Source organism: Saccoglossus kowalevskii, chromosome 13 (assembly GCF_978046115.1).
Source record: "Saccoglossus kowalevskii chromosome 13, keSacKowa6.1, whole genome shotgun sequence".
Classification (NCBI taxonomy): Eukaryota; Metazoa; Hemichordata; class Enteropneusta; family Harrimaniidae; genus Saccoglossus; species Saccoglossus kowalevskii.
This window is the reverse complement of record NC_140653.1, coordinates 8,143,268-8,171,176: the sequence shown is the minus strand read 5'-3', so window position 1 is coordinate 8,171,176 and position 27,909 is coordinate 8,143,268. Positions and strand designations below refer to the sequence as shown.

Sequence of the window (27,909 nt, the reverse complement as noted above, 5' to 3'; positions counted from 1 at the left end):
CTCTGGCCCATTTGTATAACATGAACACATATATTCATACACAGAATCATACTGCTATTGGTAGTGTGATGTCAGCTTGGGAAGACACAAACAATATACGGATACCCCATAATGTTGTCATCAAAGCGTATGAACATTTTGAGGCCTTGACGGACCATGATTATACTTTCAATTGTGTAATTTGTGGCAGTAACCCGCCCGTCATCATTACTGATTTGCAAAGAAAGGCATGCTTCAGGATGGATGGTAAGCATGTAGTGTAGTGAATATATTTAAAATATGCAACGTTAAGTTAATTGCTAATATGAGGTCTAAACATATGTTTAGTTAGAGATGAAATACTGCAATGTTGAGTTTTCATTCAAATGATTTTAATAAACAATAAACCCTACATTATTTTTTTCTAAGTGTCTAGTCTCAAATTACCGGATGTTTGTGAAGATTCTGATAAAGTTGATGTTGAAACATTCTGGAAAAAGATCGAAATGGAGAAGTTAGTGAAACCGCTCATTAGATGTAAGATACATATTTTATTATAATATAATTACCCAAATGATTGTTTGTATTTTTAATGTTGTAATGTGACATTGTTTTGTATACTAATTAATGTGTCTTTTTGTTTTCCCACTGTTTTGCTGGCAGTTCTTATGATATCTTTATTTTGGTTCGTTCCTAGCACAAACATAAAGATTATGTAAATGTATATTATGGTTATATTGTTACAGATGGCGAAAAAAATCCATTCCAAATGACACCATCCTATTCAGCATGGGCACCATACATTGGACGAGCTACCCGTGGGGAAACAGTATGGAATACAGAGCACAGAAAAGTGATAAGAGAAACTGAAAGACTTGAAACAGACTGTCGTGATATGTCCGAGGAGCGTTTAATAGAACTCCTGAATTCTTCAAGCATCACGGTAAATGATGTTTACTATTATTTAACCACAAAGTAGAGAAAGTAGACCAGACTAATTCCAATTCATATTTGTTATTATTTTGTATGTACGGTGTGTAAACTAATGATATTTGATTTGTACTGATAGACCTGAACTGACATTTAATATACTAGTATATGAATTGAAACATATGCTAAGCTTTCATATTAATATTTGTTTCGAAAGGTTGCAAAGGTGAAAGAAATATGTTCAACTTGCAATATTGCAGCAACCGGATCAAAATATGATATGGTATTGCGTATTCGACAGGCACTGATTAAAAATGATAATATAATGAACAAAGTATTCCAAAAGATATGGGGTGCTTCTGGTACGTACACTTTGAAATCTATGCACAATTTACTAAATATACTATCGAGCAATACTCAAATTTAAATATAGACCCACGAAAACAAAATTAGGGAATAATAGAATGCATAATGTAACTATTGTTAATGGAAAATTTATCATTGACCAAATTTTGTGCGGAAAAATATTCATATATGTTTGTATTTATTAAGGTGGATGGCTTTCAGCAAGCTGCCCTCATCGTATCGTATATGCAGTTAAGTTTCTTATTCGGGCTGAGAGTCCGCGAGATCACGTTGACCTTATTAGATCTTTCAAGGTTCAACCATCTGTTGTTATCGTTGATATGCCACATATGGTAGCAAGACATGGAAATATTAGATATCCGCAGATGTTTCATCCCTATGACGGCAGAGTTGCAGAAAGCACATCAGAAAATATTATGCTAGCAACAGAAGGAAAATTGGAGGTACACCTACCTTGGCTATATGGTCGGCAGCAGTCCAGTCAAGGAAATCATGTACTAGGAGATGATGTTCATCTGTGTTTATATGATGTATTTCACCAGCAAAATACATCCAAGGAAGAGGAAGTATTGCGACGTATTTCAAATATTCCGGAGTTGCACGGCATTGTAAATAGTCAGGTAGCAGAACAAATACACAACTCAAGAAAGAGGGACATTCATTTCCTAAATACTATGGGAGCTACAACACATATATTTATATTAATGAATGTTATTCACTCACATAACATGAAAGTGAACGCCGATACCATGGCCAAAATGACAGACGTATTCAAGGCCCAAGTAACCTTCGATAGCTTGGGACGTGCAGTTATCAGTAAGTTTATTGTTTCACTACAAATGTGTTTACTCATGTATCTATAGTGATTATTTATGTTTCACATGTTAATGAAAGTATGTATTACATACTCGTGTTTTCTTTCCCACACAGGTCATTCGACTTCAAACCATTCCGCTATTGACCACATTTCCAATGTTACCGAACACGTAGACAGTTTATCGGAGCAAGGCGATGTCACAGGTATGATAATTGCATATCTGATTTGGGTTATATTTGATTTTTTTAACTGTAATTGTTAGTTCAGTACATAAATTTCATACTTTTCACTTAAATCATTTCATGTACATGTTACATTTTTATGTTTTCTTTTCCACACAGGTCAGTCGACTTCAAACCATTCCTCTGTTGACCAAATTTCCAATGTTATCGAACACGTAGACAGTTTATCGGAGCAGGGTGATGTCACAGGTATGATAATTGCATATCTGATTTGGGTTATATTTGATTTTTTTAACTGTAATTGTTAGTTCAGTACATAAATTTCATACTTTTCACTTAAATCATTTCATGTACATGTTACATTTTTATGTTTTCTTTTCCACACAGGTCAGTCGACTTCAAACCATTCCTCTATTGACCACATTTCCAATGTTACTATCATGATTTATATTTCAGTCAGTTTGACAGTGGTTGTCATGACATATACTGATAAAGGTTAATGACAAGACCAGATGGCGAGCTGGTCGAAATCAACCAAAAACATCTTATGACTCTGCAGTTTTTAAGATACAAGACAGTAGCTGTAATTCTAAACCAATGTTGTTTGCGAGTTTAAAAAAGGTAGTATCTTGGTGGAATGTTAGTGCGAGATTATTACCCCATCAATATTAGTTAGCGTTGACAATGTATAGAAATGTTTTCTCTAGACAGCTTGACGAGTAATTAATTGATTATGATGTGTAAAACTTTCATGTGATTGGTTGTTTGTTTGAAGGCAAGGCCTTGGAGTCTCTTATACTGATTGTAATTGGTTAAGGGGTGACAAGAAATAAAGATGGATTTAATGCTGTCTCGGGTGAAAACCAGGGACTTGGCAGAGAATCGTTTTGGGAACATGAACGAAGCTTGTGTGTGTCTTTTGTCAGCCTAGCGTGGAAACGACCGAATCCCGGTTACCTAAGTGAAAGGTTTTTAACCATCAAAAATACCTATCACATTACCGTACACGTCGAAAGTTTATCGGAGCAGGGTGATGTCACAGGTATGATAATTGCATATATGACTGCACAACCTTGTTGATTTGAGCCATATTTGATTTTTATAACTGACTTCATCTACGTGTTTGAATTATATGTTTGTTTGTTTATCACATGTTCCTCATAATTTGTATTTCAATCATCCAATACAGATAATATACCAGAGCATTCAGTTATAGACCTTGAAGTTGCAAAGGAGATACTTGGTTCTATAGCAATGGACCAAACACAAGGTAATTGACCATGATATGGAAATACGGAATGTATTCTTGAGATACATCGTTGATATAAAACATATTGGTGTTCACTGACTCGAGAGCCCATTATATTAATAAGTATTAATCTCATTATTTAGGTTACAATAATCAAGTGATTGATATTATGAGGGTTCTGCGTGAGTCACGTGAAACTGCTGAGAAAGAGACAGAGAATATCACTCGTCTGAGGGATGCCCTACTCAGAGAAGGGCTGGAAGAATGCCTACCGCCAACACCAATGGATGGGAATTGCTTATTCCACGCACTGTGTGAACATATTTGTAGAGTTAAGGACATCCCACGGACAGAACTATCTCACTACGAGTTACGCGAACTCATTTTAAACTTCATGTCGGAATCAAAAACTGAGCTTCAGGTAAGAAATAGCATATAGCATTTGTGTTCAGTTACATTCTCATAGATTTCTGTGAGACGAGTCGCAAACATGTATTAACATTACGGCAAATAGTAGTTTCTTCATGCTCAATATTTGAATGACAATATAGTTATTAATATCCAAAAACAATGCAGTTAGTATTATTGAGAGTATATTGAGAGTTTTTATCCTTAAATTTTAATAATTAACATAAGTCATTCCCGATTAAAAAATAATATGATAAATGCAGTTTAGTATCATGTTGTACCGTGGGATTTGTTTGTGTCTTTTTTATTATTATTTGTTATTCCATGTGTCGTTCAACTATGTAAATTATACATAATATGTAACATAATATTTAGGGTTTTGACAGAATCAGAAAATTGTATAAATACAAATAAAGACAGTCATTGCGCATTATTAATACTAAACAATTATTGCATAATTTATTTTTCTCTGATTTTCTAAAGGGCTTACTATGTGTTGAACTACGTAATATGAAAACAACTTTTGAGAATTACATCGACTACATGAAAGGACCGAGCGTTTAGGGTGACCAGATTATACTTGTTGTTGCTTCAATTATGTTACAATCGGAAATTAAGCTTGTAACCCCAACTTATACCAGGATCATAAGTCCGCCACATGACGTACCACTTAATGAGATGATATACCTAGGGTATCTGCCAAACCTTCATTACATGGCGGTTAAACCTTTACAAGGTCAGTGTGTACAATAATCATTCATTTTTAAACTTTCTTTAAAATTCCTGTTCTTTGTAAATTAACAAGACTTCATGCTGTATTGTATTATGCAGAAATTAACAAGGATACAATGAAATACAATCTACGAGTTAATCCATCAAAGGTAATTATACGCAGTGAATGCTGTAAAAAATGTGTAAATCAATCTGAATTACGAATATGAGCTTCATATTTCTCGTTGTTATGGTTGAATGTAGAAATATTTTACACTGTACTAGTATACATCGACGTATTGTTTTATTACAGAAACGCTTTTCTGATAAGTGGATAACAGAGACTGTAAAGAAGAAAAAAACTGCGGAAAGGTACGAAGCTCTAAAATAACAATAAAATACGAGATAACTGTTCTGTAATTTTTCAACACAGCGTGCCAAGGATATTTTAGATATGGTATATACGTTAGTTAATCTCATCTATGTTTGAAATTCTATATTATTTCAGTGACATTGCTATTATTATCGGGGACAGCGAACAGGATCATCAAAAACCAACATTAGGTAAGTAAGTACAAATCTAATGTGCCACCCAAGATAAATTGTGTTGTGCAATTTATTCAGTTTTTGAGCTTACCAAATAATGCAATAACGAATTGAAAGGCAATAAGAATGTATGGTATTTGGCCTCAAATTGGCGCCAGTACAGTCCCCATTGTTCCATTGGCGGCTCCTTTGTAAACTTTACCCCATGACCTCAACTTGACTTCGTGACCTTGATCAGGCCTCTGGGGCACCTTGGTTCTTTGAAACACATGCGAACACCAACACACATTTACATATTAGATTTTTTTTCCAGAAACCTCAGGTCTGTCACAAATGCATAGGCGAAATGATGAAGTACGTATAGATTAATTAATTTCATGAAAATTAATTGCATTTATTGTTACATACTAGTATGTACAAATATACAACCTAAATATATGTACTACCGGGAATTATATGTTCAAGGCATGTCAATGTAATATGTAATATGTGAAGCTAGGCGATTAGGTGCCGTACGCGAGCGCCGGTTCGAGTCACGCACGCAGTACGTGTTTACTATAATTAGACATAGTCTTTACCTTGCCGTTTATTCGGTGTTATTTGCTTACTTTACTTCCTATGTCGATAGCAACTATGAATGTAATATGTATATGATTTGTAATCACAATAATTCGTTTATAAACTAATGAATAGAATCCTGATGATGTCAGTACATGTGTCGATGCCAATGATGTAACTGAGGATAATAGTAATGCCATAGAAAGTAGTGAACCAAAGTTTGTATTCCAGAAAAGAGATATCATTAGAGAGGTAGGTTACACAAAACCTGCGAATTAGCTAACAGTCAATTCAATAAATTCAGTCATGCAATATCGGAATATTCAAACTTAGCGAAAGTGAATATCCCTGTCTTATAAATGTTTTCTTGCATATTATTTCTTGATAGTTACCTTCTTATCATTGGTATATGGAACATATAATAATGTCACATTGTGAACAGAAAAGGTAAATTATATTTTAATACTTTTATGTTAGCAGTTTTAAGTACACACACATTTTTCTTTCGCATACTTCAGAATAGTTTTTTCTCAAATTTGACGGTTTTTCTTTGATGTTTTGACAGAGAGTTGCCTGAGGCAAAAAGACATGTAGAATGTCTCGAAGGTGACAGAGAGAAAACCCGCCTGAAGTATTGCTTTGGACTCGATCTTTTCACCCTCGAGGTAAGCTGACTATAAGCTAATCAGTGTTGCTAACTTGAATCTGTTTAATATAGAATAGAGACTTAACAAGACCTGGCTTTAATTTGTTACAGGCTGTGGATTCCCTTATTGAGTATTTAAATAATAAATGTGTAATAGTTAAATCCGGTCCCAGGTATGTTAACGAGTTATTTTGTCATGAGTTATTCTTTAATTTTTATACTCACTTTTGTAAATTTGTTTGAAAATTTGTATTTTTCGTTCTCATCCAATAATTTCACAACTCTTATGTTTGCTCTATACAATAGAACCTGCGATTAGGTTTACTTCTCGTGGGCGTGCAATCAAATTTTCCAAAATCTCGAAGCAATTTAACTTTGAAACACTCCCACTAACAGAAGAGTGGGGACAATTTGTACTTTAGTGGTTTCATACGAAATATAGCTTTTGTTGTTTAATTTCGAAATATTGACAACATGAACGCCAATACCATGTCAACATAAATGAAGAACGAACATTATCCAAGTGTCCACGAACTTTAAGATATACCTCAAAACTTCTATTTCAAACGATAGTCAATAGAGGATACCTGTTAAAAATTAGGCAATACTTTCACAGTACAACTTCAGCATTAAGCATGGACAAGTTATTGAATGCCAATTATTGAATTATACAGATTGTACGACAGATTCTCTACGATAAGAACACCCTCTGGCAAGAGTGATGATATACTAACAGAAACTTTCAGAAATGGGTCAGTATGTTAACATATTTATATATTGAGTTTCATTATCATTTAAGTAAGATTGGTTAGTAATTGTGATTGTTTTTTACAGCCCACCATCGATGGTAACCGCATATATGTTTCAAGTATTATCAAAAGAAATAATGATTAAACTTGCAATGGAAAAACATGGATTTACATACACTGAGGCCGACCAACATTGCTCATCGACAGAAATCAGTAACAGTATGTACGATTAGAATCTAAGTTGCAATCAATTTAGTATTTCTGTACTAATATATCGACTATTTCATATAATTTTATAGAATAATAAGGTTGATACAGAGTTATGTTTTAATATGCCAGATACATTGTTATAATTTATGTTACCCTTATGTTCTTTATACGTGTTTTAACTGTAATCATTTATCTGCATAATATTAAATAAATTCCAGTTAAAATTGTTAATAGAGTGTTGTATCTACCAGGTACATTCATATAACTTAACTGCACATTTTGCATTGTTGCATATAATAAATGTATAAACTAAATGTCGTTTTGACTATTTATTTGATACAGAATTTTTAATATAATGTCACATTCAAATAGTTACTACTTTATGTGACCTAATACACATCATGTAATTCCATACTCATTCAGAGCACGGTAGTTATAAGTATTTATCAACCAATATCAATCCTTAACGTGTCCATGCAATACCATAACTATCTGATTTTTGTTTAGGTAAACAGTCTCGTCGTATGAGATCAGGAATCAAACATATGAGTAAGTATTTTACATGACCGCATTTAGATAATAAAAACTTAGAGTTAAGATTTGGGAATATTGCGTTTACTTTTTTATTGTGTAGCCTATGAATACGAGGGAAAATCGACGATTAACATTGTTTACATAAGTATCGATGAGGTGGTGGATTGACGAACATCTTGCCGACTGAGGGCAGTGTTACATTAGCTAACTAAGTTATATTCCGTGTTAATTATTTCAGGTGTAATCAGGACAGAAGTATCCACGGAAGCAATATACGAATCTGAGTTCGAGAAAGCAAAAGTTGACACAGCATAACATTGTATCAGTCTCATTATTCTACAACAGAAATCACTATCTGTGTAATTTCTTTCACGCATTTTTTCAATAAATAGATCACGTTTCTGTAACAAATCGTTTAGATTATTACATGTTCGAGCATACCGAATGGTTTCACCTTTGATAAATTCATTTGAATACTGATGTGGAATGACAAAAATTACGTTTATTGAAATATTGAAACGTTTCCGTTGTCTTGCGTTAGGGAATATTCAAATGTGAGCCGGTATTTTTTATGAAGCATGTTGGCTTCCTTAACAAATGTGTTTAATTCTAGTACTAACATGAAGATGTCATTTCGAAAGCGGTACAAAGTTTTGATATTTTGAGCACTGAGTAGTAAAATTCGATTTTCCAGTGGGTGGAATGTTATTATGTAAGAAATCTCAGGCGAAGCTGGTGATCCCATGCTAATTCCGCATGTTGGGGTAGGTATAGAATAGGTTAGAATAACGTGCCATAGTTTGAAATTTATGAAAATAATGGTTTCAAATACTCAATCCATATTATCACGGCGCACCTTTAAACTCGTACAGGACAGGACTGACACAGACAATACTCTAACTCATGTATAAAAATTAGATCACTGTGTGTCCTTTTCGAGACACAATATATACAGATTTTCACTCAACGTGAATCACTATGATGCACGTTGTTGTTCGTAAATCAGAAGAAAATCAGTTCAGAAAATAAGTGTTGACACCGTTATTGAAATGTACAAAATGTTATCTATACAGATATGTTGAATAAATTGAAATACACTATTAATAGTAAAAATGCATTGCTCATTTATTAAAAGTTAAAGGCGCATGTTAATTACGTATATTTCCATAACTATATATATTTCCATAATCTTTGTACAGAAAACTTACTTTCTGACCTCAGAATGTAGCATATTTGTATCGGGTCTGTGGTTACGCTCACTTGTGAACAGTTTTCCGTAACGAATACGACGACCAACACTCGTTTGTCGAAATAGGGTGGTCCTATGACATTGGTGCTAAAGTGTTTTTTGTTTTTTCTGGCCCTGAAATCACCACCGTAGGGTATTTGTGTCGGATAATTATATATTTCGCATGGTTCATTCATTTATTCACATTTTTCTGCAAAAATTATCGAAAACGAACAATTTAGGCCCAAATTTATACTGTGAAAAATTATTATATTGTTTTCAATGTTTATTGTGCTAAGGAACATTTTACTACAAACATTTTCAAAATTGTCTGTAATTGTGTCGATTTTATAATAGCGTTCGCTAGCTTCACCCTAGTTGCTCTACTATTGAGGTCGGTATGTTAGGGCATTGAAACAATACTAAAATGAAGCCCTTAAAAGTTTCCCAATTTAAAGTGCTAATCAGCACCGGCTTGAGATCATTCATATAGAAGTAAACCGGACCATACCGTACCGAGCGTCAAAATCCTGGCGAGCGTCGGTTGAGTAAGTCGCTCGGGGTTAGATCGAAGTCACAGTAGAGGGCGCATCGCTCTGTAATAGAACGCGCTGTAGTGGAACAGCGCGTTCTAATAGAATGGCCGGAGCCAACTCTATTTGGACTTGGATGCCATTGAGTATTGAGTGTTCATTTTACAGAGATGATTGTACAGATTTGGGTTAAATTTCGTACACCGGCAATACAATGGGTTAAATGTTGTTTTCAGTTATTTTTCGTTTTCATCGAAATTTAGCCAAATGCATGAACTGTTGTAATGTGACCTGAGTACATGAACTGTTGTAATGTGACCTGAGTACATGGACTGTTTTAATGTGACCTGAATTCATGAATTGTTGGAATGTGACCTGAGTACATGAACTGTTGTAATGTAACCTGGATGCATGAACTGTTGTAATGTGACCTGAGTACATGAACTGTTGTAATGTGATCTTAATGATAGAACTGTTGTAATGTGACCTGAGTACATGAATTGTTGTAATGAGACCTGGGTACATGGACTTTTGTAATGTGACCTGAATTATTGAACTGTTATAATGTGACCTGAGTACATGAACTGTTGTAATGTGACCTGAACATATGAACTGCTGTAATGTGACCTGAATACATGAACTGTTGTAATCTGATCTGAATGATTGAACTGTTGTAATGTGACGTGAATGCATGAACTGTTGTAATGTGACCTGAGTACATGAACTTTTGAAATGTGACCTGAATGCATGAAGTGTTGTAATGTGACCTGAGTACATGAACTTTTGAAATGTGACCTGAATGCATGAAGTGTTGTAATGTGACCTGAATGCATGAACTGTTGTAATGTGGCCTGAGTACATGAACTGTTGTAATGTGACCCGAGTACATGGACCGTTGTATTGTGACCTGAATGCATGAACTGTTGTAATCTGATCTGAATGATTGAACTGTTGTAATGTGACGTGAATGCATGAACTGTTGTAATGTGACCTGAGTACATGAACTTTTGAAATGTGACATGAATGCATGAAGTGTTGTAATGTGACCTGAATGCATGAACTGTTGTAATGTGGCCTGAATAAATGACATTTTGTAATGTGACCTGAATGCATGAAGTGTTGTAACGTAACCTGAATGCATGAACTGTTGTAATGTGACCTGAGTACATTGACTGTTGTACTGTGACTTGAATGCATGAACTGTTGTAATGTGACCTGAATGCATAAACTGTTGTAATGAGACCTGAATACATGAATTGTTGTAATGTGACCTGGATGCATGAACTGTTGTAATGTGACCTGAGTACATGAACTGTTGTAATGTGACCTGAGTACATGGACTGTTGTAATGTGACCTGAGTACATTAACTGTTGTAATGTGACCTGGGTGGATGAACTGTTGTAATGTGACCTGGGTGGATGAACTGTTGTAATGTGACCTGAGTGCATGGACTGCTGTAATGTGACCTGAATGCATGAACTGTTGTAATGTGACCTGAGTACATGTACTGTTGTAATGTGACCTGAGTACATGAACTGTTGTAATGTGACTTGGGTGGATGAACTGTTGTAATGTGACCTGGGTGGATGAACTGTTGTAATATAACCTGAGTACATGAACTGTTGTAATGTGACCTGAATACATGAACTGTTGTAATGTGACCTGGATGCATGAACTACTGTAATGTGACGTGAGTACACGAACTGTTGTAATGTGACCTGAATGCATGAACTGTTGTAATGTGACCTGAATGCATGAATTGTTGTAATGTGACCTGAATGCATGAACTGTTGTAATGTGACCTGGATGCATGAACTGTTGTAATGTGACCTGAATGAATGAACTGTTGTAATGTGACCTGAATGCATGAAGTGCTGTAATGTGACCTGAATGCATGACATTTTGTAATGTGACCTTAATGCATGAAGTGTTGTAATGTGACCTGAATACATGAACTGCTGTAGTATGATCTGAATGCATGAAGTGTTGTAATGTGACCTGAATGCATGAAGTGTTGTAATATGATCTAGCTGAATGCATGAAGTGTTGTAATGTGACCTGAATACATGAACTGCTGTAGTATGATCTGAATGCATGAAGTGTTGTAATGTGACCTGAATGCATGAACTGTTGTAATGTGATCTGAGTACATTGACTGTTGTAATGTAACCTGAATGCATGAACCGTTGTAATGTGACCTGAATGCATGAACTGTTGTAATCTGATCTGAATGATTGAACTGTTGTAATGTGACGTGAATGCATGAACTGTTGTAATGTGACCTGAGTACATGACATTTTGAAATGTGACATGAATGCATGAAGTGTTGTAATGTGACCTGAATGCATGAACTGTTGTAATGTGGCCTGAGTACATGAACTGTTGTAATGTGACCCGAGTACATGGACCGTTGTATTGTGACCTGAATGCATGAACTGTTGTAATCTGATCTGAATGATTGAACTGTTGTAATGTGACGTGAATGCATGAACTGTTGTAATGTGACCTGAGTACATGAACTTTTGAAATGTGACATGAATGCATGAAGTGTTGTAATGTGACCTGAATGCATGAACTGTTGTAATGTGGCCTGAATAAATGACATTTTGTAATGTGACCTGAATGCATGAAGTGTTGTAACGTAACCTGAATGCATGAACTGTTGTAATGTGACCTGAGTACATTGACTGTTGTACTGTGACTTGAATGCATGAACTGTTGTAATGTGACCTGAATGCATAAACTGTTGTAATGAGACCTGAATACATGAATTGTTGTAATGTGACCTGGATGCATGAACTGTTGTAATGTGACCTGAGTACATGAACTGTTGTAATGTGACCTGAGTACATGGACTGTTGTAATGTGACCTGAGTACATTAACTGTTGTAATGTGACCTGGGTGGATGAACTGTTGTAATGTGACCTGGGTGGATGAACTGTTGTAATGTGACCTGAGTGCATGGACTGCTGTAATGTGACCTGAATGCATGAACTGTTGTAATGTGACCTGAGTACATGTACTGTTGTAATGTGACCTGAGTACATGAACTGTTGTAATGTGACTTGGGTGGATGAACTGTTGTAATGTGACCTGGGTGGATGAACTGTTGTAATATAACCTGAGTACATGAACTGTTGTAATGTGACCTGAATACATGAACTGTTGTAATGTGACCTGGATGCATGAACTACTGTAATGTGACGTGAGTACACGAACTGTTGTAATGTGACCTGAATGCATGAACTGTTGTAATGTGACCTGAATGCATGAATTGTTGTAATGTGACCTGAATGCATGAACTGTTGTAATGTGACCTGGATGCATGAACTGTTGTAATGTGACCTGAATGAATGAACTGTTGTAATGTGACCTGAATGCATGAAGTGCTGTAATGTGACCTGAATGCATGACATTTTGTAATGTGACCTTAATGCATGAAGTGTTGTAATGTGACCTGAATACATGAACTGCTGTAGTATGATCTGAATGCATGAAGTGTTGTAATGTGACCTGAATGCATGAAGTGTTGTAATATGATCTAGCTGAATGCATGAAGTGTTGTAATGTGACCTGAATACATGAACTGCTGTAGTATGATCTGAATGCATGAAGTGTTGTAATGTGACCTGAATGCATGAACTGTTGTAATGTGATCTGAGTACATTGACTGTTGTAATGTAACCTGAATGCATGAACCGTTGTAATGTGACCTGAATGCATGAACTGTTGTAATCTGATCTGAATGATTGAACTGTTGTAATGTGACGTGAATGCATGAACTGTTGTAATGTGACCTGAGTACATGACATTTTGAAATGTGACATGAATGCATGAAGTGTTGTAATGTGACCTGAATGCATGAAGTGTTGTAACGTAACCTGAATACATGAACTGTTGTAATGTGACCTGAGTATTTTGACTGTTGTAATGTGACCTGAATGCATGAACTGTTGTAATGTGGCCTGAATGAATGACATTTTGTAATGTGACCTGAATGCATGAAGTGTTGTAATGTGAACTGAATGCATGAACTGTTGTAATAATCTGAATGCATGAAGTGTTGTAATATATCTGAATGTATGAAGTGTTGTAATGTGACCTGAATGCATGAACTGTTGTAATGTGACCTGAGTACATTGACTGTTGTAATGTGACCTGAATGCATGAACTGTTGTAATGTGACCTGAGTACATTGACTGTTGTAATGTGACCTGAATGCATTAACTGTTGTAATGTGGCCTGCATGAATGACATTTTGTAATGTGACCTGAGTGCATGAAGTGTTGTAATGTGAACTGAATGCATGAACTGTTGTAATAATCTGAATGCATGAAGTGTTGTAATATATCTGAATGTATGAAGTGTTGTAATGTGACCTGAATGCATGAACTGTTGTAATGTGACCTGAGTACATTGACTGTTGTAATGTGACCTAAATGCATGAAGTGTTGTAATGTGACCTGAATGCATGAACTGTTGTAATGTGACCTGAGTACATTGACTGTTGTAATGTGACCTAAATGCATGAAGTGTTGTAATGTGACCTGAATGCATGAACTGTTGTAATCTATCTGAATGCATGAAGTGTTGTAATATATCTGAATGCATGAAGTGTTGTAATGTGACCTGAATGCATGAAGTGTTGTAATGTGACCTGAATGCATGAACTGTTGTAATCTATCTGAATGCATGAAGTGTTGTAATATATCTGAATGCATGAAGTGTTGTAATGTGACCTGAATGCATGAACTGTTGTAATATATCTGAATGCATGAACCGTTGTAATGTGACCTGAATGCATGAACTGTTGTAATATATCTGAATGCATGAACTGTTGTAATATATCTGAATGCATGAATTGTTGTAATGTGAACTGAATGCATGAACTGTTGTAATGATCTGAATGCATGAATTGTTGTAATGTGAACTGAATGCATGAACTGTTGTAATGATCTGAATGCATGAAGTGTTGTAATGTGACCTGAAAGCATGAAGTGTTGTAATATGATCTAGCTGAATGCATGAAGTGTTGCAATGTGACCTGAATGCATGAAGTGTTGTAATGTGACCTGAATGCATGAAGTGTTGTAATGTGACCTGGATGCATGAACTGTTGTAATATGATCTAGCTGAATGCATAAACTGAAATTACATGAAGTGATCTGAATGCCTAAAATCAAGTGATGTGGAATATTGTGATGAAAAATGCAATACAGTGACAGAATAAACAATATTACTGTCATATCAAAACAGCAAATAGTTTTAGTAACCAAAGAATTAATATTACCGCAAATCAAACAAGAGTCTATTGTGAATAAAACAAATTTAGACGTATTAAGTGTTGTGTATATTGTACTCGGTAGATGTAATGCATTGTGGATGCAAGTAAATAGATGAATCCTTTATTACCATTGGATTGAACAATGGAATGAGAACTTTTTTTTTTCAACGGTCTTTTGCCAAGTTTTAACCAATTTTGTCTTCCAAACAATTGATGGTTGTCTGTATTATTTCTCGAGTACGTCCACATCTGATGTCACTGCTGCAAATCACTTTTGCAAGTTATTAAAAAGTTGCTGACTGTCAACTGTCGACTGTTTTTGTCATATTACCTCAAACCCTGCAAATGGAAGTGTGCATGGAACCATGGGAAGAAACGGTGTGCATTGCCGTGTGATAACTGTCATAAAGGTGATTGACAGGTCATACTTGTTTTCAACTCTGAAAGGACCAGATGTGCTTGTGATTTACATAACAAAGTGTGTTTACAACTTTGGAAAGAGAATTTGAATCTACCAAGTGTGCTGTTTGAATAACAAATGATGTTTATGATCTACCGAGTTGCCTACTTGGCACATCAGCTAGCAAGATCACATTCTGATTGGCTCATGTCGAAACCCAGGTGGTGTCACCGAATCATGCCTATAAATTAGACAGACTCAGAACAGTTGAGTGTCCATCATTTCAATTTGGTATCCTGTGTGTGCTGCTACGATATTGTGTGACAAGTGGTACAGGCTACAAACATATCATTCTTTGTGACTTGTATGAACTGCTCTTCGATCTACTGCTTTCAGCGGTGTCCTCCAGAATACTAGCGTTCCTCTGCAAGCAATACTTCTGTATTTCCTCCTTGTTTTGTTGAAGAAATAATTGACTGTCGTCCATTATTACATCCTGGAACTGTGAGTTATCACCAATGCACACTTCCCTAAGCAATCCCCTATTTTAGTGACTTTATTCATTGTATTTCTCTTTGCTTTATTTCTTGCAATTTATTTGAGAGGTAATAAAGCCAGGCGCTTCAACTCGATATTTTGGTGTATGTGTATTGCATTTCCAGTACTACTGTCTTGTCTACCCCATTCTAGCAGTAAAAGAACCCCTTGTCCAGTATGAGTTCTGTGGGTGCCCTTCTCAATTGCCTTACACTGATACTTTTGACTATCGCGTGGATCGACATATTTATTCACATTTTCGAACTTTTAACTATGGGAATTGTTAATATAATATCACAGGTAACAGTCACAAGTGAATCTACCAACTTTGCAATCACTTTTCACAACTATGTAAGCAGTTTGTGGTCGATTTGTCAGTTCGGTATTGCGATAATCTGCTTATATATGGGGCATTTCCCATATATTTACTTTATGTTTACGAAATTTAACTGTAGGGTTGGCATGACTATGACTTAGGTCAAATATACAAGCAACTCAGCCATCTTTTTAATCAATTTTTTGCAACTTTGCACGCTGTTTTCTGACATTTTACAGTCGGCTCATGTGAACAACTTCTAATGTAGGCTGCTTTCACGCTTTAAATAAATAGGGTTCTATATGCCAACAACTCAGACCATATATACAAATACATCTACCAACTTTGAAATCACTTTGAACAATTTTGCGCGATGTGTTAACAGCTTGAAATCCACTACGTGCCGACAACATCAAGAACTTGTTCTTTGAAAATCAGGGAGAATTGGAAAACTTTCATCAATTTAGAAAATTACAAAAATACCATCAATCTCTAATACAAATGATTGACATCATAGTTAGAAAGAATGAGCGAAAGTTGCCTCATATCTTTTCTATGTGTGCGATGAAACTAAAAAATCCAACAGCTTGTTTACACAGGGTGCACGTGTCTCCCACGCCAGATTGTGCTTTACTTTAGACATTTGTTGATCACTTAACCACACCGCTGCATGTGAAATTTACTCAAATTGGCGGCTATTTCATGTTTAGAAATGTTTTAAGATTGCTATCGTTTGCACAAATAATTTCTTGAATTGACCTATGACTTCTATATGCTTCGCGTTTCACTGCGCTAATATAACGGCAATTTGCGACATATTTATTCACATTTTTAAACTTTTAACTGTGGGACTTGTTAATATAATAATTGTTTGGGTAACAATCCCAAATGAATCTATCAACTTTGCAATCGCCTTTCACAACTTTGTAAGCAGTTTGTCTCCGATTTTTCAGTGCGTTATTGTGATATTTTCTTAATGTTTTCGAAATTTAACTGCGAGGTTGGCATGACAATGACTTAGGTCAAATATGCAAGCAACTCCGCCAACTTACTGTTTTCTAAACTTTCCATTAATTTGAAAAATTACAAAAATTCAACGATTCTGTAATATAAATGTTTGACATCAGATTAAGAAAGAATGCACGAACGTTGCCTTGTATCTTTTCCATGTGTGTGATGAAACAAAAAGGAAAATTCCAATAGCTTGTTAACTCAGTGTTAAACTATGAGCATATGTGTACTGATAATTATTAAATGTTTTTGTGTGTCGGTGGACAGGTGATGCACACATATTAGCTTCTAGATGTTGTCTTTTTTAAAGGTTGCATAAGCTAAGTTTCTTGGGTAGCTGTCGCGTATGTCTATATAGAAGGTAAGTTTATTGGGTAACTGTCGCGTATATCTATATATATAGAAGGTAAGTTTATTGGGTAACTGTCGCGTATATCTATATATATAGAGTGTAAGTTTATTGGGTAACTGTCGCGTATATCTATATACAGAAGCTAAGTTTATTGGGTAACTGTCGCGTATATCTATATACAGAAGCTAAGTTTATTGGGTAACTGTCGCGTATATCTATATATACAGAAGGTAAGTTTATTGGGTAACTGTCGCGTATATCTATATATATAGAAATACGCGACAGTTACCCAATAAACTTAAGTTTATTGGGTAACTGTCGCGTATATCTATATACAGAAGCTAAGTTTATTGGGTAACTGTCGCGTATATCTATATATATAGAAGGTAAGTTTATTGGGTAACTGTCGCGTATATCTATATACAGAAGCTAAGTTTATTGGGTAACTGTCGTGTATATCTATACACAGAAGCTAAGTATATTGGGTAACTGTCGCGTATATCTATATATACAGAAGGTAAGTATATTGGGTAACTGTCGCGTATATCTATATATACAGAAGGTAAGTATATTGGGTAACTGTCGCGTATATCTATATATACAGAAGGTAAGTATATTGGGTAACTGTCGCGTATATCTATATATACAGAAGGTAAGTATATTGGGTAACTGTCGCGTATATCTATATATACAGAAGGTAAGTATATTGGGTAACTGTCGCGTATATCTATATATACAGAAGGTAAGTATATTGGGTAACTGTCGCGTATATCTATATACAGAAGGTAAGTTTATTGGGTAACTGTCGCGTATATCTATATACAGAAGCTAAGTATATTGGGTAACTGTCGCGTATATCTATATATACAGAAGCTAAGTATATTGGGTAACTGTCGCGTATATCTATATATACAGAAGGTAAGTATATTGGGTAACTGTCGCGTATATCTATATATACAGAAGGTAAGTATATTGGGTAACTGTCGCGTATATCTATATACAGAAGGTAAGTTTATTGGGTAACTGTCGCGTATATCTATATACAGAAGCTAAGTTTATTGGGTAACTGTCGCGTATATCTATATATACAGAAGGTAAGTTATTGGGTAACTGTCGCGTATATCTATATACAGAAGCTAAGTTTATTGGGTAACTGTCGCGTATATCTATATATATAGAAGGTAAGTTTATTGGGTAACTGTCGCGTATATCTATATACAGAAGCTAAGTATATTGGGTAACTGTCGCGTATATCTATATACAGAAGGTAAGTTTATTGGGTAACTGTCGCGTATATCTATATATATAGAAGGTAAGTTTATTGGGTAACTGTCGCGTATATCTATATACAGAAGCTAAGTTTATTGGGTAACTGTCGCGTATATCTATATACAGAAGCTAAGTATATTGGGTAACTGTCGCGTATATCTATATATATAGAAGGTAAGTTTATTGGGTAACTGTCGCGTATATCTATATACAGAAGGTAAGTTTATTGGGTAACTGTCGCGTATATCTATATATATAGAAGGTAAGTTTATTGGGTAACTGTCGCGTATATCTATATACAGAAGCTAAGTTTATTGGGTAACTGTCGTGTATATCTATACACAGAAGCTAAGTATATTGGGTAACTGTCGCGTATATCTATATATACAGAAGGTAAGTATATTGGGTAACTGTCGCGTATATCTATATATACAGAAGGTAAGTATATTGGGTAACTGTCGCGTATATCTATATATACAGAAGGTAAGTATATTGGGTAACTGTCGCGTATATCTATATATACAGAAGGTAAGTATATTGGGTAACTGTCGCGTATATCTATATATACAGAAGGTAAGTATATTGGGTAACTGTCGCGTATATCTATATATACAGAAGGTAAGTATATTGGGTAACTGTCGCGTATATCTATATACAGAAGGTAAGTTTATTGGGTAACTGTCGCGTATATCTATATACAGAAGGTAAGTATATTGGGTAACTGTCGCGTATATCTATATATACAGAAGCTAAGTATATTGGGTAACTGTCGCGTATATCTATATATACAGAAGGTAAGTATATTGGGTAACTGTCGCGTATATCTATATATACAGAAGGTAAGTATATTGGGTAACTGTCGCGTATATCTATATACAGAAGGTAAGTTTATTGGGTAACTGTCGCGTATATCTATATACAGAAGCTAAGTTTATTGGGTAACTGTCGTGTATATCTATACACAGAAGCTAAGTATATTGGGTAACTGTCGCGTATATCTATATATACAGAAGGTAAGTATATTGGGTAACTGTCGCGTATATCTATATATACAGAAGGTAAGTATATTGGGTAACTGTCGCGTATATCTATATATACAGAAGGTAAGTATATTGGGTAACTGTCGCGTATATCTATATATACAGAAGGTAAGTATATTGGGTAACTGTCGCGTATATCTATATATACAGAAGGTAAGTATATTGGGTAACTGTCGCGTATATCTATATATACAGAAGGTAAGTATATTGGGTAACTGTCGCGTATATCTATATATACAGAAGGTAAGTATATTGGGTAACTGTCGCGTATATCTATATATACAGAAGCTAAGTATATTGGGTAACTGTCGCGTATATCTATATATACAGAAGCTAAGTATATTGGGTAACTGTCGCGTATATCTATATATACAGAAGGTAAGTATATTGGGTAACTGTCGCGTATATCTATATATACAGAAGGTAAGTATATTGGGTAACTGTCGCGTATATCTATATACAGAAGGTAAGTTTATTGGGTAACTGTCGCGTATATCTATATACAGAAGCTAAGTTTATTGGGTAACTGTCGCGTATATCTATATATACAGAAGGTAAGTTATTGGGTAACTGTCGCGTATATCTATATACAGAAGCTAAGTTTATTGGGTAACTGTCGCGTATATCTATATATATAGAAGGTAAGTATATTGGGTAACTGTCGCGTATATCTATATACAGAAGGTAAGTTTATTGGGTAACTGTCGCGTATATCTATATATATAGAAGGTAAGTTTATTGGGTAACTGTCGCGTATATCTATATACAGAAGCTAAGTTTATTGGGTAACTGTCGCGTATATCTATATACAGAAGCTAAGTATATTGGGTAACTGTCGCGTATATCTATATATATAGAAGGTAAGTTTATTGAGTAACTGTCGCGTATATCTATATACAGAAGGTAAATTTATTGGGTAACTGTCGCGTATATCTATATATATAGAAGGTAAGTTTATTGGGTAACTGTCGCGTATATCTATACACAGAAGCTAAGTATATTGGGTAACTGTCGCGTATATCTATATATACAGAAGGTAAGTATATTGGGTAACTGTCGCGTATATCTATATATACAGAAGGTAAGTATATTGGGTAACTGTCGCGTATATCTATATATACAGAAGGTAAGTATATTGGGTAACTGTCGCGTATATCTATATACAGAAGGTAAGTTTATTGGGTAACTGTCGCGTATATCTATATACAGAAGCTAAGTTTATTGGGTAACTGTCGCGTATATCTATATATATAGAAGGTAAGTTTATTGGGTAACTGTCGCGTATATCTATATACAGAAGCTAAGTTTATTGGGTAACTGTCGCGTATATCTATATACAGAAGCTAAGTATATTGGGTAACTGTCGCGTATATCTATATATATAGAAGGTAAGTTTATTGGGTAACTGTCGCGTATATCTATATACAGAAGGTAAGTTTATTGGGTAACTGTCGCGTATATCTATATATACAGAAGGTAAGTATATTGGGTAACTGTCGCGTATATCTATATACAGAAGGTAAGTTTATTGGGTAACTGTCGCGTATATCTATATACAGAAGCTAAGTTTATTGGGTAACTGTCGCGTATATCTATATATACAGAAGGTAAGTTTATTGGGTAACTGTCGCGTATATCTATATACAGAAGCTAAGTTTATTGGGTAACTGTCGCGTATATCTATATATATAGAAGGTAAGTTTATTGGGTAACTGTCGCGTATATCTATATACAGAAGCTAAGTATATTGGGTAACTGTCGCGTATATCTATATATATAGAGTGTAAGTTTATTGGGTAACTGTCGCGTATATCTATATATATAGAAGGTAAGTTTATTGGGTAACTGTCGCGTATATCTATATATATAGAAGGTAAGTTTATTGGGTAACTGTCGCGTATATCTATATACAGAAGCTAAGTTTATTGGGTAACTGTCGTGTACATCTATATAGAAGCTAAGTTTCTTGGGTATCTGTTGTGTGTAACTGCCTAAATGTTAAGTTTCTCGAGTAATTTATGCGTACAGGACACGGCTAGTCGCAAATATTTTCTTTGGTTCTTGAGAACCTGTCGCGTATAGACCTAACTTAATGAGTATACATTTAGCTGTGTTTTCTTGCGTACTGTTGCCGAATACAAAATGTCTATCAGGTATATATTGCGTACTTATTGTGTAGAAGGACTTTCCATAAGGGAAGTGGACCGAAACTTGCAACAGATGAAACACTACAGCCTGATTTAGGAAAACCGAATGGACCTGGAAGACAAGGTGTCCCTCTTGGCCCAGGCGTTCCTGGTGGGCCGAAATGACCAGGTTGACTAGTTGGACCTGGTAGACCTACTGGTCCAGGGGGACCCAATGGACCTAGGGGACCTTATGGACCTGGTGGTCGAGGCGGACCAATTCCAAACCCAGAAGAAAAGAAAATATACCAGAAAATGTGTCGGGACCATTAGGACCAGAAGGACCTCGAGGCCAAGGTGGCCTAGGAGGACCTGATTTAACTGTTCCTCAAGACATTTACCAGACATTTGAACCAGGAGGTCATGAAGGCCCTAGGGGGCAAGAGGACCAGTGACTGGAGTTCACAAGTTAAAGCATTGACAATCTACCTTCGGGACTGTACACGTGGGTTTCCTTTTCAGTTGGACATCAGGCTTTGATGTTAAACAAGGGGTCCGGATTCACTCACTGGATTTTAAGGTTTCCCAATACTTGAGCCCTCCCCGCCAGTTAAAATCTTAAGCAAGACAACACGTAATTTCTTATGATGAATAAATACATAATTAAAATGCAGACACTTTGTGACAGTATTCTATTCTAATTTTAAACAAAGTTGGGTTTTAATACATTTTTATTTTTGTGATGTATGCATGCTACCCTTTGTACATGTCCTTTTAAATACGATATTCTGATAAATTGCTTGTCTGCAATATGCATAATTCTAGATGTTAAATATTATCATGGGACGTTTTCTCTGACCTTAGATAGTATAAATGTGGGGCATTTTCATATACATTTTTTCTGTGAATTAACTTTGTCTTAATGGTGAAGCAAATGCATAATCAGTATCTACATTTTGTTAATATTTTTGCTAATACCTTATCTTATCTGCATACCAAAAATGAAAAATTATCAGTATTGTTTTGAATTTGTATATCAGTGAATGATAAATGTACACTGAAGTAAAAAGTAAATGTGTCTTTTGGGAATCTTGGTGGCCAACTGAAACTGTCCTTAGTTGTGTAGGTAGATGATGTAGTATTGCATTGTGTGGTGCAATTCAAGTCTGGGTGTATATTATTATATTGAATAAGATATCGGTAGTATTTATCCGGGCATGTATTCATTGTTATGCTTCATTTTGTATGTTATCAGCAGCTATGATTTTATTATAAATGATTGTGGTCAGCTGGTGTCAATATATCATATCATTACAGTGAAGTGAACATTGAGATGATAAAGCTGAGACCAATGGGACATGGCAGGGCGTCAACAGTTGCACCGTCTCAGGAGAGTACAGCGAATGTGTCTAGTGGATCCTAAAGATCGGGTTATAGTTGTCTGAAGATTCTTTATAATAATGATGCATTTTTATGTACTATTCACCTCTAAAAAAGCACGTGCAAACCTAACAATCTATCTATTTTGGGGGCAGAGCTACGTTACAGAAATGTTGAATGCTGCTTAGATGTGAACAACTGTATTATATATTTTTATGTGTGAGCTGCTGTATAATGTCCATCGAAAAAAGCTGAAGTATGATAGTATGCAAGCATTACCAATTTGATTGTCGTATAGCACCAGTAATATTCTAATTTTAAATACAGACGTGGTGGTATCATTTCAAAATTCCAGATGTACAATGTTCTACAAGATGCGACTTGTTTTGCTGGAAGTGGAATTACGTCATTTTGTGAATTGTGTTTGTACTCAATGAAATATATGGTACAAACAGCATTTGTTGTTTTCATATTTATGCAAATGATGTTTTCTCAGTCCAGTTTTTTTGTGTTTCTTCTTTCTTGCAATGCACAAGTAGCTCAATTTTGTATTCTCGGAGGTGGACATGCTGGCATTAATTTTCACTCTCTGGCAACCATCGCGGTGAGAACAAAGGACAAAAACTCTCAGAAAACTGTATATTGGACTATTTGTTAGGACTTTCTTGGCCAGTTTTACAAGTTTTCACCAGCTCCTCAATCAGCATTTCACAACAGATCGCACAACGCCAATAGAAATGCATGGTACAGTGACATAGCTTCGCCTCGAGAATATAAGATACTGAGACGATCATAAGGTGAAGGTCATGTGACTATCACTGTAAAAAGCACCATGTTGCTTTCAATTAGTATCAATACATAACAGCAATCTCAAGTATTTTCTGTCAAAATGTCATATATGCTGTGTTTTGTCTAGTTCGTGTTTCCAGCCATAGCAATCCCTATTGAAATATTGGACAACTAAAGATGTAGACTGGCTAAGGTTGTGTCCAATTTGATGGTCTAACCTGGTTGTATTTAACCTCAGTACAAATAACTGGTGGTATTGACCTAGCTAAAGCACATAAATTCATAATTATCTGTAATAATATTATCGGTGTATTATATTTAATACTTATTTTGATATTTTAAATGTGGACTAGATGATTATGTAATGTATCAGTGGCGTATTGTCACTCTTAGAGTAATTAACATCTGTCAATGACAAAATATAGGGAGTGATTTTAGTGTTAGGGCGCCCTCTGGGAAACGTTAACTGTGAATGCAGCATTAATACATTTAGTGGTAATTCGGACAATTAAAGGTACAACCAAAAACAGACAAAGTTTTCTAAAGTAAAGTATTTATAGTGGAAAGTGAAGCATGTTTCACTGTGACAGCTAAAGTGAAAGTACATTCAGAAAGTTTTGAAAGTAGACAAAATGTAGAGAAATTAAACTTAAGTGATCATCAGGCTGATGTCATGCAGTCTAGAATGGATCCCCTTCTACGTGTATTTTGGGTGTAGAGTGGAGTCAAGATATCTCATTTCAATCAAATGTCATGATTATAGTCAGATGTAAAATCAAATTTGATATGATAGTTGAATACAAATTTGGCAATGATTAAATAAAACATTATTGGACATAACATTTTATGTCTTTTTAGAAACTTAGAGCTGACATGTCACGTTTTACAAGTTTTGCTATTTGTATTGAACCGAACTTGTTTAATAACATGTTGTTTTTTGGCGTATATTCAATTAATGTATATGCGATAAGTAATCACAATTTTAGCTGCGATTCTCGAAGTTATGTCTGTTACGGCGACAATATTTAGTTTTCAACTAGTCATTAGCCACGCAACCACAATATTATTAGAAAGACTATGTAGGTTTTTCACCTATCTTAACCAACTTTCCAATCGCTTTTCACGACGTTAAACGTCATTGACATTATTGACATTACGTGCAAATTTAAATATTTTTTACGATATTGTACAAAAATGTTCATATCAAATATCACACATCAAATTGAAATATGTAATTTCAATGTGTGACACAAAATTTAAAAACAAATAGTTTCGCGAGGTAATTTCCTCAGATGGTATCCCATGCAAGGACTTGCATCTACAGATGATGTTTAACATCTTACACTGGCCGGTCACATGATCATTTTGCTGTAGAAGAATGATGAGTTTATTTCCAATTTCCGGTCATTTAATGTTCTGAAATGTTTCAAAATCGATACTGATTGCACGTGTATGTTTCGATCTATGACCTCTATATGCTTTTTACGACATTTCGAGACTCGTTTGTGAAGATTGTTTCTTCGGTTTTTCAATCTCTCATAGCACGTTTTTAAAATACAATCATTTGTGTTTCCCAAAGTAAAGCTAGCAACTTTGTAATCATTTTAAACAACTACTGTACGCTAGTTCTCAAATCCCGTTCTTCCGACTGAAAATCAGCACAACACTATGTATATACCATTCATTGTGCAATAGACATGACCGAGGCCCAGAGCAAAACAAAGGTGTACACATTTGTTAAATACATAATGTATAATGATTTCTCGTGAAAATTAGCAAATAAGTAAACGTTATCTAATTTATTCAAATGAGTCTCAATTCAATCATTTTTTTCATAAAAGTGTGTATAATTCAAGCACAATATATAAGACGCACAAATGACATATGGGGGTCGATGTCTGTGATAGAAATGACAATTTCTCTTGTCAAATAATTTATAGAAATGCACACACGTTTATATTTTATTGTTTTGGGAATAACTTCTTTATAACAGTGTACATAAGTCAAAAATAATAAATATGCTGTGGGATCTCTGTGGGTGGCAGAAATGATTTTTTCATCAATATGTTATAGCAATGTAAAACAACTTTTCAACGTTATCTAATTTATTAAAATGTTACTTGTTTTTAACCATTTTGGCAGCAATTTGTTCTCATATGTTTGTATAATTCGCAATTAACAAAGCATGCGGGCATGTCCAGGCTATTTTTTGTTGTCTTACAACGATCAATTAGTGTTTTCAAATATGTGTTATTGCTGTAACAGTTAATATGCGATGTACATATGATGGTTTGTTCTTATTTTACAATAAAGTGGTCGAAAATGTGTTCCATTCTAATGCACTGCATATACCTTTTTCACAAACGAAATAAAACAGTATTCATTTTATAATGTTCCCAAAACGGTGACTTTACTAGTGCATGTCAGTCCGGGTCGGTAAATCGGACATGTCCTTACTGATCACCTTCAAATTGCACACATTCATACCTCAATCTTGGAAAACATACACGTGTATTTTTGTTTGTGGTTCAATTCAAAGCGTCCACCACACTCACTACTGATAATTCATTAAATCAAGCAACTCTAAAATTTTGAAACCAGATTTCAATTTATCATGTTGACATATTTCGTTCATATTTGGACATGTGTTAAATACTGATATTAGGGGAACTGGGTGAAATCACTTTGGACTAGGATAAAAAAAAGAGCCCTTTCTTTTCCCGCCAATGGGCCCACCAAAAAAGTGGGGGTAGCGCTATAGCGGTATATTGTCTGTCATAACAGAACCCACACAGATGAATTATTTATAATTGTTTATTCACGAACTCAAGAACAGTAATATTCACGAACGACTAAACATCCCTTGCATCTCCTAAACAAAAAATGAACATTTAGACATTTTCTTCTATACAGCCATATTACAGTCACTTTTATGGTTGCATTTTAAAGGGAGATAAATCTGTACCGCTGTTATTTGTAACTGACTTTGCCAACAATAATTACACTGAGTAGTCATACTGAATGTTGGCTGTTAAAGGTTGGAGCATTTAGTGCTGAGGCCCGACGACCGTAGACCGAACGCACAGAATATCAGATCGTCCCACCACGGTTACTATTTTTAGTAACCGTGGTCCCACAGTCTATAGACTTTGGTCCGTCCCTACATTCTATATGGTCAACATTTTGTTTTATTCTATGCCATTCTAGTGCCACATCTCGGATATGTCTGAACCGATCAGTTATGTCACACATTTTAGGATATATATGCACTCGTATTCGTTTCATTATTCTGATTATTCAATGCAAGATGCTAAGACACTCGTCAGACAACTAATAAACAGACTGGCAACGCTATTGTTTAGAGGTGTCAATATGCCTAATCCCCGGCAAACATGTGTCCCGACTATTATAGTGTCTGAGGACACTCTAATTATAAGTTAAATCACAGTCCTTCTAGATAGAGGGACTGTGGTTAAATATACCGTAAAATACTTTATTATAGATGGAATAAATGTTCGCTGAAAAGACTTTTTGAGTGTTTTGAATGGACTTTATTTTCACTGATTTTTCACGAGTTGAATGTAAAATATAGAAAAAAAAGGTATATTCGCTGGATTTTATTTTCCCTAATTCATTCCTTCAGAGGAAATAGCGAAAATAAAGTATTAAGTAATCCGTTTTATAGCGTACTTGGTGTAACGTGGACACAACTATACGGTTGACAAATTGACAGTAATCCGTAGGCTACCTACAAACG

The 27,909-nt window shown here is 35.1% G+C and overlaps 1 long non-coding RNA gene across 1 annotated transcript; it reads left to right on the top strand.

The window, feature by feature from the left end:
* The first annotated feature begins 7,321 nt into the window (after nucleotides 1–7,321).
* On the top strand, nucleotides 7,322–8,296 carry LOC146734947 (uncharacterized). The gene is made up of 3 exons (XR_014931298.1): nucleotides 7,322–7,360; nucleotides 7,859–7,900; nucleotides 8,124–8,296. It is a non-coding gene; the product is annotated as an uncharacterized LOC146734947 (long non-coding RNA).
* The last annotated feature ends 19,613 nt before the right edge of the window (nucleotides 8,297–27,909 follow it).